This window comes from Cannabis sativa, chromosome 3 (assembly GCF_029168945.1).
Source record: "Cannabis sativa cultivar Pink pepper isolate KNU-18-1 chromosome 3, ASM2916894v1, whole genome shotgun sequence".
Taxonomy (NCBI): domain Eukaryota; kingdom Viridiplantae; phylum Streptophyta; class Magnoliopsida; order Rosales; family Cannabaceae; genus Cannabis; species Cannabis sativa.
Window position 1 is genome coordinate 16,195,454 of NC_083603.1, and position 11,729 is coordinate 16,207,182.

Genomic DNA, 11,729 nt, shown 5'->3' on the forward strand with positions numbered 1-11,729 from the left:
ATTTAAATTAAATTAGCATAATAAAATAAAATTATTAATTTATAAAACAATCATTATAAAAAAAATTATACCTTCTTCAACATGCGTCTCCATTACATCTATAAATATACCAAAACCAACAACAAAGCAACCACATAGATTAAAGAGACACCAAGTAACTAGCATTATTACATAATGTATCCATAAACAAACTTATGTATCACAACATATGATACAATTTTATTTTTTACTCAAATCAAAGAAGCATTATTACGTAGTGTTAGTAACTAAATAAAATTATAATATGGAGAGTAAAACATATGCTATATATATATATATGCATTATTATAGTAGCAAATTACATTAGTCAAAATTTATATTCAAAACAACAGTAGTTAAGAATCAGTTTATATTCAAATTAATTTTTATTTAAATTATAATCAGCATATTATTCAAAGATCATAGCAAAAACTTACAGTAAAAAAAAATAACCAAATAATACATAAAAAAAAATAAAAAAAATATGTAGTCTAAAGAAATATTATATTTATCAGAAAAAATAAGGATGAGATATGAAGAAAATGGCAAAGTCCAAAGAAATGAAGATCTCACTTTGGGGATTTCTCGATGAAATCCATAAGAACCGGAGACACTCAATATTAAAATATAAATACATACATTTATAAACTTATGCAGTTGGGCCTACGAAGGTTGGCCTGAGTAGAAAAGAGACACCACAATAAAGATGGAGCCCATAGGAGAACATACATACATACATGAACTAGAACACATTCAGAGAAAAAAAAAAAACAAAATTGATTTCATGTTCTTCAAAATCACACTCATCCCCATTCTTCATTGTATTAAAAATCAAACTAACCTCTAATTCAAATCCAGATAAAGCTCATGGCATTCATCAATTTAAATCTAAATAAATCCATACCTGGACGGTGGAGTGTGGTGGTGGCTGATGCGGCACGGTGGGAGAACATGGCTGGTGCATGGTGGCCTGGGTGCACGACTGATGGCCTGGGCGCACGGCTGGTGGTGGCTTGAGCGCACGGCTGCTAAGGCGAGGTTGACTGAGACGGTTTTCTTTTTTTTTTTTTTGGAGAAATTTTTGTGGCTGCTGCTTTGTGTGTTAGGGTTGAATAGAGAGAAAAGAAAATGAAATAATTAATTAGGGTTAGGGTTTTTTTATTTGGGCTGGGCTGGTGTATATATATATATGTAATTTTTTTTTTTTTTTTTTTGCTTGGGCTGGGCTGAACGGTTCGGTTTGGGTTCATTGGGTTAGAAAAACCCCAGGCCGAAATCAACCCTATAGCAGCAGGTTAGAGTTTTATCAACCCATATGTATTTTAGCCCATAAAAAATGACCATGTTTCGGCCCATTTCGGGTTGGGTTGGCCGGGTCGGTCGACTCATTTTCAACCCATGCTCAGCCCTACTAGAGCCCACAAAATCAAGGGTTCATTTCCTGTGTTAGACCTGGGAAAATGCACACAGCACTAAAAGGGACATGTTGGTTTTATGATACATCGTATTGTTAATTATCATTGTACCATATTTTAATGGATCTCTAAATGTGTGTACATTAAATCAAAACATAAAATACTAGTTTAGAATATATACTTCTTGAAGGCTATTAGGGTATCCTCGAAACTTCTCGTATTTTGTATCCCTTAATCCAAATAATAGAATTTGAACTCACACAAGTGTCTTCCAAATCGATCATCACACACAAGGAATAATGTTGGCTATAGGATAAAGTGTATAGATTTGTTCTTGTTGAGTTCTCAACACATGAGCAAGAGCCATTGAGAGAAAAAATGTTAACTTTCTTTACTCTTTATACTTTGAAAATATATATGTCAAAGTAAGTGTTGTGATTTCTCAAATCAGACTTCTATTTATAGTAGTTAATAACCCTTTAATTAAATCATATTTGGTTATTTAAATAAATAAATATCTTATAACTGAATTCGGTTAGTGATATTTATGAGAGAATCTCTCAACTATTTGAGAGAATATCTCAACAATTTTGAAATATCTATAACCACTTTTCAAATTCGAATATTTATCTAATTTAATTAATTAATCTAAAAATATGCTATATGTTAGGCACCTACCCTTGTCTATTTAGGACAATGTTGGTGTCTTTTGTCCTAACAACTTTTGTCTCAATAAATCTTGTCCTGACAAATTTTGTCTTAACAATTTTTATCTTTTCCCTAATTAATTAATTTAAAAAATTACTTATTTATTACAAAAATAAACAATTACTATTTTGCCCATTCAAAATAGATTTTTTCGAACGATGTTGTATAATTTTTTATCCCTACCCTTGACAGTATTTCAAGGTGGCGATTTGAGATCCTTGGACCTATAATTCTAAGCTCCAATAAATTAGATTATTTATCGAGTCTCATCAACTAAATAATTTTGTTTATTAATTCCATGATTACTCTACAAAATAGAAAGTACTTTCACTTAAAATACAATAACTCTCTCAATTCTCATCCATTTTTAATGATCTATATATGGTTTTAAAGGTTATTCGATTTTCCATAAGTTTTATGAAGAAACTTTTTGTTATTTCGAAGTCATACTATGTCAAAAAGTTAGTTTTTTTAAATATCATGTGATTCGTTTCTAGAATCTTGTTCTTACAAAACGGTATTGGTAAAATTGTAATATCTCTTTGAATATAATTCCAATTTCAAAGATTTTAGTATCATTGGAAAGGTAATTTAATTTCCTAAAACTTTGATGAAGATGTTATCTTCTAGTTCTGAACCATTCAATGTCAAAAGTTTGTATTTTTGCTAAGTCGTGTAATTTGTTACTCCATATTCCTTCTCAGAAATAGTTTCAGTAAAACAATCATAACGCCCTCAGTTTTAATCTATTTTTAATGATCTTTATATCATTGGAAAGATAATGAAATTTCCTATAATTTTTATGCAGGCAACTTTCACTGAATTAGTATAGTTCTTGGTCAAAAATAGTGATCTTTCTACAGTACTGTAAGAGTACGAATTTTAATGTTAGGGCCTTAAACCATGTGTTGTTATAGGTAGTAGTGACGAGATAACAAGTCTTAAGCAGCGGGATTTGAGGATCTTGTCCTCAATAAGAAAATTCATTGAGGTGCTTGGAGTAGCAAGAAGGTGTTCTTAACAACTGAGGTAAGAAGAGTGGACATCTGTGCACAGGGTGTATGTTGAAACATACAACTGTATTATGGGTTTGTATTTACATGTTTTATTCTATGGTAGATTGTTGTTTTATGCTAATGTTATTAATGTGTGATAGTGAAAAGGCTTTTGACTGTTTGTGTGAGAATAATACTTATAAGATAGGTTTTCTGCTGCTGGTGTGAGCATAGCACTGCAGGATATATTTTTGGCTGCTTATATGGGTTTACTTGCAGGTTATCCTATCATGGGTGAGTACAACTTGTGATAAGGGATTGCTCAATTGGATGCCGAGTGTGAGAACAGCACAAGGCAGGACAAGTAACACTTCATATCTGATCAACATGAGTGGGAGTAGATTATCGTATGTGAGGACAATGTGCGATAGGATACTATGTGTTTTGTGTGTGAGTATAGCATGCATTAAGATTATACTGTGATATGATGTTGTATTATATGTGAGAATAATATGTGATATGACATGTTGTTATATGTATGCAAGTATGGTATGAATTGATTTGATGTTGTGATATTGTTATACTTATGACTATGTTATCTAGTTGGGGGGTTATGTCCTACATAGCTCTTCTTACTGGGCGTGAGCTCACGGGTACTCTGTGTGCAGGTAAAGACAAAACTAAACAGTGAGGATGGCGAGCTCGAGGCATGGATTACATGTTAGGGGATTGTCACGATGTTTTGGTTTAAAAATATTTCATTAAAGATTATGATTCAAATAGTTTTTGTAAAGCTTTATATTTTAAGGTTATGAATAAATAAATGTTTTGTTTTAAAAATAATGAGATCTCATGCTTAGTTATTTTTCATTAAATAAGTCTTTTATTGTCTTTATCTTAAATGGTTTTAAACGGACTAGCTAGTGTGACGTGCAAAGCTTGACCGGGAAGGTAGTTATCCTGAGTCGCTTCATCTCTCGCTCCACCGATAAGTGCATCCCATTCTTCAACATCTTGAAAAAATGCTAAAAGTTTGAGTGGACGAAAGACTGTGAGGAAGCGTTTAAGAAGTTAAAAGAGCACATGGCCAAGCCACCGGTATTGTCCAACCCGTTCACGGGGAAGACCTGTACCTATACCTATACCTATACCTAGTCATCTCCGATAATACAGTCAGTGCAACATTGGTTAGGAAAGAGGAAAAGGTTCAACATTCAGTATATTACGTCAGCAAACGTATGATAGGGGCAGAAGTCCGATATCCTATGATTGAAAAGTTAGCCTTCTGTCTCCTTGATAACTCTAGGAATTAGAGTTATTTTCACATTTTTTTAAACTAAAATTGGTTTAGTTCTTAAGTTTTTTTTATTAATTTAGTAAGCTTTTAATTATTTTTGAATTTATTAGCTTTATTGTAATTTTATATGTTTTTGTGTGTTTTTATAATTATTTTATTATAATATGTTATGTAGTATTTATTTTAATTTTATTTTAGTTTTCTAATTAATTTTATGAATCTTTAGGTGTATTTGGTGGATAAAGTATGGATTAATTTGAAGAAGATGTGAAGAAATTGGGGTCAAAATGCAATTTTAAAAGCAAAATCAAATCAGCCCAAGAAGAAGTCCCACTCTCGGTCAACTCCTTGACCAATCTGAGTCGTCTGTGAATCGATCTAAGGGCTCCCATCCACGCGTGAGATCCACCCGACCAAGGAGCAAGTGAAGCTCCAGCCAGCTGCCGCGTGGGACCCGCACGCAGCATCTTGTCCCCCACTCTTCCTTCCGCCAGCTGGCCTGCGTGGTCCCCAGCCCGTCAGTTTTCCCAGCCAACTAGAAGGCGCCACGCGAGCCCAGTCAGCCTCCTCCTCCAATCCTAGCTCGCCAGCTGCCACCTGCAGAAGAAAAAATTGGCTGTTAATTGTATTGCACACATCCAAAAATCACACCAACAAAAGGCCAAAATCCTTATTTTTCTCAAATACTTTACACCTAAATATCCATTTTATCTTTCCAATTTATTTCACCTAAATAAACATTCCCATTTTATTTTTACCCATCTTTTCACTATTTTTCCATCCAAACAAATATTTATTTTTTCCAATACTCTTACACATACTCTATTTATCCATTCTCTTCCCAACACTAATTAAATTAATCATTTTATTTATTTTATTTTGATTAATTTAATTCTCTAATTTTGCCTATAAATATGGTGTTGGAAGACCATTTCAAAACACATCTCTTCACCCTCCTAAACACCTCTTCAACCCAAAACACTTCTCCATTCCACACTCTTCATTTTTACCATTTTCTTTCTACCATTTTTACACTTTGAAGAGCATGTCAAGTATGTTTATCTTTTGTAATTTTTATCTAGTTATGAGCTTCTAATCTTTTTTCAAGATTATTAAGATGATGATGAAGCAAAATGTAACTAGATAGTGTTTATGTTTGTATGTTGATTTCCCATTTGTGCTATAAAGTTCATGGATTTTTTTATCAAAAATATGTCTTTTTGATCTTCAATATCATGTATTTTTGATTGTTAAAGCATATTTCTACTTAGTTCTTCATTATGCAAAAATATAATACTCTTTGATTAAATGTCTTTCATTAAATTGTTTACATCTAATTCTTAGAATATAAGTGTTATATTTTGCCTAAACATAGTTTCTTTGATTTTGTGTAGTTTCATTAAATTGTAACACATTTAATGCTTAGAAATTATACATTTTATAAGTGAAGAAAAATCTTACCTTTTTGAAAATAACTTGTACTTAAATGAAAAATATATTTTAGAAAATATGGTAAGATTTATTTCAACTATATCTAAAACTTGGGAATCAATATACTTATAAATATTATTGAACTTGCATTTTGTGGATTCTAATATCTTAATAATCTTATTTTACACATCTTATTTGAAAATCATTTTCATACTCACTCATCTTTAATCTTAAGTAATTTAGTTACTTGTCTTTTATTTTATTTTGCAAAACTAAAATCCCATCAAATATTTGGAGCTAGGTTAGAATATTCTTACTTTGTTTGAAATAATTTCTTTTGATGTTAGTCAACTCCCATGGGTTCGACCTTGCACTTACATGAACACTATATTCCGAAACGATTCGTGCACTTGCGAGTATAAATATTAAAACACTCACTTTTGAGGACAACAAGTTTTTTGCGCCGTTGCCGGGGAGTTGCTAGAAAGAAACGATCTTTCTACAAGGTAAGTAATACTCTTCTACTAGTTATTTTTTTATTTTCTCATTTTCGTCAAAAAAAAAAAGTTAAAAAAAAATATATCGAAAAAAAAAAGTTGAAAAAAAAGGGAAGTTATACATATATATTGTTATATATTATATATTATATATTATACTATATATACATATTTATTGGTAGTTGATGGCATCTTGTGCCTCCTAAAATCTTATTATTGCTACTAATATTACTACTACTACTACTATTATTATTATAGTTAGTTGATGGCATTTTGTGCCTCCTAACTTTAATATAACTATCTATCATTATTATTGTCATTTTTTTTTATTTATATTTATTTAGTTGTAATTTTATTTACTTTGCTTAAGAAAGTACTTGAAAAAAAATTAAAAACAAAGCTTGTTCTTTCAACATAAGCAATTTTTGCTTAAAGGAAATTTGGCAAAGTTCCCATCCACACTTCATAATTAACCCCGGGGAGTTGTTATTAAGTTGTGAGTAAGTGGAATCAAATAGGCCTAGGAACAAGTCAAACCAAAAAAATTGAAAATTAAAATTTACAAAAAAAAAAATCATAATCTCTTTGTGTTATAAGTATGCTCTGTGGTTGCGGTTTATAACTGATCTTCCACATCAGAAATTTGTCTTCTTGAGATTATTTTGTGTTACTTGGTGTTTCTTTGCGAAATTTGTGACATTGCATGCATCATTGGCAACGTGATTCTAAAAATCGTTTGGTAAAAAGAGTAGTAACTTTAGGTGAAATTGAAAGTGTTTTTGAAAAATTAAGCATAATGGAACAAGAACCTAATATTGCGCAAGAAAAAACGCTACTTGAATATTTTTCACCTATTTCATCTAATGCTCCATCATGCATTGTTTTGCCTACTACTAATGCCACTCATTTTGAACTTAAACCATCCATCATTCAATTGTTGCCTTCTTTTTATGGTTTAGAAAGAGAAGATCCTTATATGCATGTAAAAGATTTCTTAGAAATTTGCTCAACTTTTCATTTTCAAAATTTTTCGGATGAATCGGTTAAGCTTAGGTTGTTTCCTTTTTCTTTAAAAGATAAAGCCAAAGCTTGGTTAAACTCACTTCCAACCGGAACCATAACAACTTGGGATCAACTTTTTAATAAATTTCTTGCCAAATTTTTCCCCATGTCCAAAACTGATAATTTAAGAAGAGAAATCTCCGAATTTTATCAAAAAGATAATGAAGAATTTTATGAATGTTGGGAAAGATTTAAAGATTTATTATTAAAATGTCCCCACCATGGTTTTGAAAAATGGAGACTTGTAAAATATTTTTATGATGGTTTAACCCCTTCAAACCGACAAATGATTCAATCTATGCATACCGGAAAATTTTTGAAACTACAAGGGCAAGAGGCTTGGGAAGCTCTTGAAGAATTATCTGTTAATTCACAACAATGGAATTATTCTGAGCCTAGGTCTAGAGCAAATAATTCACCCAAAAGAGGAGGAAAATATGAAATTAAAGAAGAAACTGATTTGAGAACATCTTTTGAAAAATTAGCAAGAAAAGTAGAAGCCTTAGTCATAAGTCAAAATATGAATTCTCATGTTCAAATTTCTAAAAAAAGATGTTTTTGCTAGTACTTGTCATAATGATCAATCATGTCCTTCTTTTCTTGAAACATTTTCCGAAGAGGCTAATGCATTACATTCATATGGTAAACCAAATGATAGCCCATTTTCTAACACATACAATCCTAATTGGAGAAACCATCCCAATTTTTCATAGAGACAAAACCAACCACAAATGACCCAAGGAAACCAATTCAACATGCCAAATCCGAATCATGCCCAACCAAGTCAACCTTACCCTCCACAAAGAAAGCCTTCCTTAGAAGACACTCTACAACAATTCATGCAATCCACCCAACAAATCATGCAAAATCAATCTCAATCCATTGCCAAACTTGAGACACAATTGGGTCAACTTGCCAATGCCGTAACTGAGAGAGAAAAAGGGAGATTTCCTAGCCAACCCATCCCAAATCCTAAAAGCCAATATGAAGTAGGAGTCCCAAGTCATAAAGAAGAAGCCAAGTCTATTTCAACACTTAGGTCCGGAAAACAAATTGCCAAACCCGATTACACACCTCAAGTTGAAAAAGACCAAAGCCAACCTCAAAGTTCCAACACAAATGACTTGTCAAAAGATAATGATCAAATTCTTCCTTCCATTCCAAAAGCTCCTTTTCCACAAAGATTACTTCCACTCAAAAAATGCAATCAATATAGTGACATCTTAGAAGTGTTCAAACAAGTAAGTATCAACATCCCATTCTTAGATGCCATTAAACAAATTCCTGCCTACTCCAAATTCTTGAAAGACCTTTGCACTGTTAAAAGAAACACTAATGTTCCAAAAAAGGCATTTTTAACTGAACAAGTTAGCTCCATAATTCAATATAAAAGCCTTGTGAAATATAAAGATCCTGGTTGTCCAACAATTTCATGCATCATTGGTGATCATTTTATTAACAAAGCTTTACTTGATTTAGGAGCTAGTGTGAATTTATTGCCTTATTCTGTTTATAAGCAACTTGGTCTAGGAGAATTAAAACCAACTTCTATAACACTTCAATTAGCTGATCGTTCTGTGAAAATTCCTAGAGGTATTATAGAAGATGTTTTAATTAAAGTGGATAAGTTCTATTTTCCTGTTGATTTCATTGTTCTTGACACTCAACCTGTTGAAAATGCTCATGCTCAAATACCCATCATTTTAGGTAGACCATTTTTAGCTACATCTAATGCAATTATCAACTGTCGTAATGGTGTATTGAAATTATCTTTTGGAAACATGACTGTTGAATTGAATGTTTTTAATGTTGCTAAATCTGTTGAGTGTGAGGAAATACATGAAGTAAACATGATTAACACGGAAAATATGTTTGAAATGGACATGAATGAATCTTTTGAAACTTATGCAAAAATGTTTGGAATGTGTTTAAATGTTGATGATTTTATTCATGATGTCAATTCTTTGCTTGAATCTACCCCACTAATGGATACTGAAAAATGGAAAGCCAAAATTGAACCATGTATTCCATTAGAGCATGTTGAGTCAACTCCCCGAACCACCGCAGTTAGATCTCAAACCTTTGCCCGACACTTTGAAATATGCATTTCTAGGAGAGTCTAACACTTATCCCGTTATCATTGCATCAGATTTAGATGAAAAACAAGAAACAAAGTTGTTAGATATCCTTAGAAAACATAAAAAGGCCATAGGTTGGACCATGGGAGACATTAAGGGAATTAGCCCAGCTGTGTGCATGCATAGAATTCATTTAGAAGAAAATGCTAAGCCTTCCCGAGAAAGTCAAAGAAGATTAAATCCAAACATGAAAGAGGTAGTAAGAGATGATGTAATTAAGATGTTAGATGTAGGGATCATTTACCCTATTTCGATACCCATGGGTTAGTCCTGTTCAAGTTGTTCCAAAAAAGTCTGGGATCACTGTTGTTAGAAATGAACAAAATGAGTTAATCCCTACTAGAGTCCAAACTGGGTGGAGAGTGTGTATAGACTATAGAAAGTTGAATAGTGTCACTAGGAAAGACCACTTCCCATTACCCTTCATTGACCAAATGCTTGAACGATTAGCTGGCCATGCTTATTATTGCTTTCTTGATGGGTACTCGGGATATAACCAAATCCCCATTGCCCCCGAAGATCAAGAAAAGACTACCTTTACTTGCCCTTTTGGAACCTTTGCATATCGTCGCATGCCTTTTGGTCTTTGTAATGCTCCTGCAACATTTCAAAGATGTATGATTGTAATATTTTCTGATATGGTTGAAAGAAATCTTGAAGTGTTTATGGATGATTTTTCTGTGTTTGGAAATTCTTTTGATGATTGTTTGCACCATCTTTCTCTTGTTTTAATTCGTTGCAAAGAAATGAATTTAGTTCTTAATTGGGAAAAATGTCATTTTATGGTTAAAAAGGGAATTGTCTTAGGTCATGTGATTTCATCTCAAGGAATAGAAGTTGATAAAGCAAAAGTAGATCTTATTTCAAAACTTCCTCCACCTAAGACAGTAAAAGAAATTAGATCATTCTTAGGCCATGCCGGTTTTTATAGAAGATTCATAAAAGACTTTAGCAAAATTTCACGCCCTTTATGTCATTTACTTGGAAAAGAAAATGCTTTTGTCTTTGATAAAGATTGCCATGTTGCCTTTGAAAAATTGAAATCCCTTTTAACTAGTGCACCTATTATTCGCCCTCCCGATTGGAATGTTCCTTTTGAAATCATGTGTGATGCTTCTGATTATGCAATTGGTGCTGTTTTAGGACAAAGAATTAACAAGTTACCTCATGTAATATACTATGCTAGCAAAACTTTAAATGAAACTCAATTGAATTACACTACAACTGAAAAAGAATTGCTTGTTGTTGTGTTTGCATTAGAGAAGTTTAGGTCTTATTTGTTAGGATCTAAAATAATTGTCTATTCTGATCATGCTGCATTGAAATATCTCTTGTCGGAAAAAGATGCTAAATTTCGTTTAATTCGTTGGATCTTGCTTTTACAAGAATTCAATTTAGAGATACGTGATAAAAAAGGTTCTGAAAATGTTGTAGCTGATCATTTGTCTAGAATTGTTGTTGAAACTAATCATGATTCCACCACTATCATTGAAACTTTTCCTGATGAACAACTCATGCATGTATCTTCTTTTCCTTGGTATGCTGATATTGTCAATTATTTGGTCACTGGTGAAATTCCTTCTCATTGGTCTAAACAAGATAAATCTAAATTTTATGCTGAAGTGAAAAATTTCATGTGGGATGATCCTTATTTGTTTAAATATTGCCCCGATCAAATAATAAGAAGATGCATTCCAAACTGTGACCAATCTAAAATCATATCTTTTTGTCATGATCATGCATGTGGTGGACATTTTAGTGGTAAGAAAACTGCTTTGAAAATTTTACAATGTGGATTTTATTGGCCTACTATTTTCCATGACACTTATATGCATTGTAAATCTTGTGAGCGTTGCCAAAAATTAGGAAGTGTAACTAGGAGAAACATGATGCCTTTGAATCCTATTCTTATTGTTGAAATATTTGATGTTTGGGGCATTGATTTTATGGGTCCATTTCCTAATTCTTTTGGTAATTTATACATTCTTGTTGGTGTTGATTATGTGTCTAAATGGGTAGAAGCTATTGCATGTCACACTAATGACCACAAAGTTGTGCTTAAGTTTTTGAAAGAAAATATTTTCTCACGATTTGGTTCACCACGTGTTATCATTAGTGATAATGGTACACACTTTTGTAATAAGCCTTTTGAACAATTAATGAAACAA

The 11,729-nt window shown here is 32.2% G+C and overlaps 1 non-coding gene across 1 annotated transcript; it reads right to left on the reverse strand.

Annotated features, from left to right (window-relative positions):
* Window positions 1–7,544: 7,544 nt before the first annotated feature.
* Window positions 7,545–7,651, reverse strand: LOC133036383 (small nucleolar RNA R71). The gene has a single exon (XR_009687042.1). It is a non-coding gene; the product is annotated as a small nucleolar RNA R71 (small nucleolar RNA).
* Between the last annotated feature and the right edge of the window lie 4,078 nt (window positions 7,652–11,729).